A 4,417-nucleotide genomic window follows, 5' to 3' on the forward strand; every position below is an offset into this window, starting at 1 on the left:
GGCTCCCGGCGGGTGAGGCTAGCCATGTGAGGTCGAGGGCGGGAGGACGGGACGCAAGCCAGGCCGTTCTCCACAAACTCCCAGCGGTAGAGTCTCGGCTCTCCGCTCTTTTGATCGATCTGACACAGCGCGATCCGGCGGGGCAGGGCACTTTGCTCGGTCAGGGGTATTGGCCCCGGCCGGTTTATGGTAAAGCGTTCCTTAGCCTCAGTCTTGGTCGCGCATCAATCCCCCGCTCCCCGTGAGCGGCTGTGGTCCTCTGCCTAAGGTTGTGTAGCGCGGTGCCAGTGTGGTCCTCGCACGGCCCCGCTCCTGCCACAGCGGTAGGACTCTCTGCTTCGGCTGAGGTTTGCTACGAAGCGTATGGAACGGGCGTACTCCACCGTACCGTGGGTGGGGGGCGGCGGCGGCGGCGGCAGCGTCCAGCGCGGAGCTCCGGCTCCCGCGGCAGCGCCTCGCCTAGTGTCCCTCGGGCAAGTCCAATCGCCCCCCGCCCGGTCGGAGAGCGCAGACACACCTCTGTGTCCACGGTTTATTTCCGCAGCACGAAAAGGGACGGCTCCCGCCTGCTCCTCGCGGCGGCGACGAGGCTTAGACCCACCGTGGCGTATCCGCGGTAGGTATGCTCGTCGGTCGGAGGAGCGGTTGCGGTCGAGTGGTCCCCAGTGTACCCTGTTAGCGCTGCCCGCCTACGCCTGAAGAGCTGCGGACCGAGAAAAAGGTTCGCTCCGCTGCTGACGGCGAAGCGCGCGGCACGCCGCGGAAGAGGAGAGGGAGCGGTCGCCCCCGGGGCGGCTCCCCTCCGAGTCCGGCAGAAGCAGAGATTGTAGCGGAGGGGGGGGTTTCTAAATTCCCCGGGCGTGTTATCCCCAGCGGTAGCCTTTGAACTCTTCAACCGCAAGCACGATCGCACGTTCACAGCACCCGTCACTAGGAGCCGGGCCAGAGGCGGGCGGCAGACGAAACCGACATGAGCGCTTAAGGGTATTGCACCCCCGGCGCCCAGACCCTGGAAATTGAGTCTGCCCCCAAAGCCCACCCGCGTCCTCCTTGGCGCTCCCGGAGTACATGGTCGTAGATGGGCCATCGGTCGCTAATGCCAAACTGCGTCCCAGGGGTGCGTCCCCTCTGACCAACGGCAGACCCATCCCTCTCGCCAATCCGCGGATCCCCGCCAGGTCCCGAACAGGGCTCGTCCTTTAGCGTTTCAAATGCGCCCTCCCCGCCATACGAGGGGTTGAGGACCGTAGCCTTCCCTTACGAGAGGCACCAGGGGTGCGCCTGCTCGAGGGCCCGGCCGTGGGCGTAACGCTTGGGCCGCCCGGGGGAGTCGGTAGACCATGGGAGACCAACACTCGCACACGAACGTTGCCCGTGCTTTTGTGGAAGAGAGCTTCTTGCGAGGTTGTCGCTGCGGTGGCGCCCGGACAAACCCTATCCCTAAAACTTCTGGGGAATTGGCGTCTAAGCCTGCACCCTGCACGGTATCCCTGCACCCACGAAGGGGGCCGTGGAAGGCTTGGGGTCGCGCCGGCGAAACCGACCGGATGCCCGGGGTACTGAACCCCCGGGGTCCCACCCTGGAAATTGAGCCGTCCGACCCCGCCACGTCTTCCTAGTGCTCTCCTTGGCTCCCCCGCCTGTGGGCATCGTTAGGGGCTGCGGTCATCAGCGCCGGCTAAGCTTCGGCAACACGGCCGACCCACCCCTTCGGCGCCTGGGGGTGCCTGGTCCCAGTCCGGGCCGTTCCGTAGGGGCGGCTATCCCTTACATGAGGGACTCGGTGCGTCCGCTCGGGCTGCGGGGCTCCGGCTCCGACAGCCGGGGAGCTGGTTTTGACCGCGGGCCTCCACGGGAACCGGCAGGGACCGGACTAGGCGTCAAGCCGAAAATAACCCCGGCACCCTCTGCTTCCAAAGCGAGGGGACCTTTGGCCGAGCGGGGGCACCGGAAGCCGAACCGACCCCAACCCCTCTTCCTACCCCAGGGCTGGGCTGACCAATCCCCTGATCGGGTCTAAAATGGAAGAAGGGGATTCGAGGGAAGGGGCTGGCGGAAGGCAGTTGCCCGACGGAGTAGGCGAAGGCCAGGCCGTTTCCGAGTCCCGAGCAGAGGAGGGCGAACTCGGCTCTTCATCGACCGACGGCGAGGCGAGGGCGGTGGCTGCCGCGGGGAAGACTCCATTGCTCGTCAGCGCGCTAGGAGCGGGGCCGACTGGCTGCTCGGGGTATGGCATCCCCGGGGGCCCACCCTGGAAATCTTCGCTCCTCAGCCGCTGCAGGTTATAAGGTCCCGCCGCGCGTAAGCGCTCAACTCTCCGACCCACGGATGTCGAGCCCATGGTGAGCCGGCCGTTTCGTACGGGGAAAAGGGGTCCTCTGGCCCCACATCGATCGAGGGGGTTTAGATCCGCGGAGGCACGCACCGCGAGGCGAATCGCTGCTTTTCCCCAAGAGGTTAACCTTCAAACCACCGAGTAGGTTCGGGGCAGGGCCGACAGTCTGCACTGGGGTATTGCATCCCTGGTGGGGCGACCCTGGAAATCTCTGCCCCTTTCCACTCTTTCGGTTGGGCCTCTCGTCGGGGCGAGCGTAAGTCGGCAAGCAGACGTGGGAAGAGGCTTCTTACCGGTGACACTCCCTTCGTGAGAGAGGCAGGTACTCGCCCCGGACCCCGGTCCAAATCTGCGCGGGCCGGACGGCCTCGGCCCTAGCCGAAGGCCGCTCCCGCGAAGCCAGGGAGCCGAAAAAATAACCCCGACACCCTCCGCGACCTCGCGTGCTTCCAAAGCGAGGGGAAACTTTGGCCGAGCGGGGCACCCGAAGCCGAACCGACCCCAACCCCTCTTCTTACCCCAGGGCTGGGCTGACCAATCCCCTGATCGGGTCTAAAATGGAAGAAGGGGATTCGAGGGAAGGGGCTGGCGGAAGGCAGTTGCCCGACGGAGTAGGCGAAGGCCAGGCCGTTTCCAAATCCCGAGCCAGAGGAGGGCGAACGACGTTCTTCATCGACCGACGGCGAGGCTAGGGCGAGGGCGGTGGCTGCCGCGGGGAAGACTCCATTGCTTGCCAGCGTGCTAGGAGCGGGGCCGACAGGCTGCTCGGGGTATGGCATCCCCGGGGGCCCACCCTGGAAATCTTCGCTCCTCAGCCGCTGCAGGTTATAAGGTCCCGCCGCGCGTAAGCGCTCAACTCCCCGACCCACGGACGTCGAGCCCATGGTGAGCTGACAGTTTCGTACGGGGAAAAGGGGTCCTCTGGCCCCACATCGATCGAGGGGGTTTAGATCCGCGGAGGCACGCACCGCGAGGCGAATCGCTGCTTTTCCCCAAGAGGTTAACCTTCAAACCACCGAGTAGGTTCGGGGCAGGGCCGACTGTCTGCACTGGGGTATTGCATCCCTGGTGGGGCGACCCTGGAAATCTCTGCCCCTTTCCACTCTTTCGGTTGGGCCTCTCGTCGGGGCGAGCGTAAGTCGGCAAGCAGACGTGGGAAGAGGCTTCTTACCGGTGACACTCCCTTCGTGAGAGAGGCAGGTACTCGCCCCGCACCCCGGTCCAAATCTGCTCGGTCCGGCCGTCGTCGGCCCTAGCCGAAGGCCGCTCCCGCGAAGCCAGGCGATCCGAACCGAGGATCCGCGCGAGCCTTCTCCAAGCCCTCTGCCGGGCGCTGGTGTTGAAAGCGTAGCGGACCCTGTTCGCCGGAGCGATAGGAGCGGAGCACCGGTCCCGCAGGGTTGAAAGCTGGGTAGCAGCGCCGTAGCTTCCCTCCCAGCCTTCCCCCGGACCTGGCGCCCGATCCCCTCCGCTCCTCTGTGCGTTGGCGGGCGGCGCTGCATGGGTACGTCGCGACGGCTCCTATCGTCTCTCTCGCTTAACAGTGTGGAGAGGTGGTGGTGGAGCTGTCCGACACTCGAGGTGCTGAAGTTGAGCGTCCAATGCTTTCCTTCTATGCGCAGCCTACAGGAGCTGTCCGAGCTTCGGAGGTGCTGATGGAGGTGAGAGTCGAGCGCCACTTCTTGGCTGAACTGAGTGGGGAAAGCCAGCGACTGCGAGAGGGAGGGGAAGGGAAGGCTTTTTCGGGTCCTTGGAAGGGACCGAGAGCATCTTTCTTGCCCCCCTGCCCTAAGCTCCATCCAATGTTGTCTGCGAGGTCTTCTCCGGCGGCGGAGAAGCGCTGCGGTAGCAGCAGCAGCAACGAGCGTTCCCATTAGCTCACGGAGCCTGACTCCAAGAGTCTACCCCTCAGAGCTCGGCTACCTGGTTGATCCTGCCAGTAGTATATGCTTGTTTTAAAGATTAAGCCATGCATGTCTAAGTACTGACTATTCTTTACGGTGAAACTGCGAATGGCTCATTAAATCAGTTATGGTTCCTTTGATCGTTCCGCATTGATGATGTGCTACTCGGATAACTGTG

The 4,417-nt window shown here is 64.4% G+C and overlaps 1 non-coding gene across 1 annotated transcript in view; it reads left to right on the forward strand.

Moving 5' to 3' along the window:
- The first annotated feature begins 4,255 nt into the window (after positions 1 to 4,255).
- The window catches only part of LOC140076361 (18S ribosomal RNA), a 1,884-nt gene continuing 1,722 nt past the window's right edge, over positions 4,256 to 4,417 (forward strand). Inside the window, exon 1 of the ribosomal RNA XR_011849582.1 lies at positions 4,256 to 4,417. This exon is cut by the window's right edge and continues 1,722 nt beyond it. This is a non-coding gene — a ribosomal RNA (18S ribosomal RNA).

This window comes from Engystomops pustulosus, chromosome 8 (genome assembly GCF_040894005.1).
Source record: "Engystomops pustulosus chromosome 8, aEngPut4.maternal, whole genome shotgun sequence".
Lineage (NCBI taxonomy): Eukaryota > Metazoa > Chordata > Amphibia > Anura > Leptodactylidae > Engystomops > Engystomops pustulosus.